Below are 339 nucleotides of genomic sequence, written 5' to 3'. Positions count from 1 at the left end.
AAGCAGAGGAAAACTAACCTGTGCTTCTGTTGCAGGGGTTCCATCTTCATATTCCACAGCTTCATCATTAAGCATCTTTGGCATAGCAATTGCTCCACCAGGGAAATAGGGATTGTAGTGTAACCCCTCTCTGATCTGTACCATTGTCACAGGATCAATTTTAAAATCCAACAATTTGAAGTTGTAAAAATACAAGTGATGCGAATATACCGAAATTCCAGCAGGAGGGTCACGGTAACCAGTCAACAGAGCAAAGACATAATTTTGGCCATTGTGACGTGCCTAGCAGAGCCAAACAAAGCTGCTGTTTAGATCACAGACGATGAATTTGATAAAAAG

General features: G+C 41.3%; 1 long non-coding RNA gene across 1 annotated transcript; it reads right to left on the bottom strand.

Annotated features, from left to right (window-relative positions):
- Window positions 1-48: 48 nt before the first annotated feature.
- LOC104775403 lies at window positions 49-306 on the bottom strand. Its single transcript, XR_765891.2, has 2 exons — window positions 211-306; window positions 49-135 (listed from the first exon to the last, which is right to left on the bottom strand). It is a non-coding gene; the product is annotated as an uncharacterized LOC104775403 (long non-coding RNA).
- Between the last annotated feature and the right edge of the window lie 33 nt (window positions 307-339).

The sequence above is a fragment of the Camelina sativa genome, unplaced genomic scaffold (genome assembly GCF_000633955.1).
Source record: "Camelina sativa cultivar DH55 unplaced genomic scaffold, Cs unpScaffold13695, whole genome shotgun sequence".
NCBI classification, from domain to species: domain Eukaryota; kingdom Viridiplantae; phylum Streptophyta; class Magnoliopsida; order Brassicales; family Brassicaceae; genus Camelina; species Camelina sativa.
This window is presented reverse-complemented; position numbering and strand designations above follow the sequence as displayed.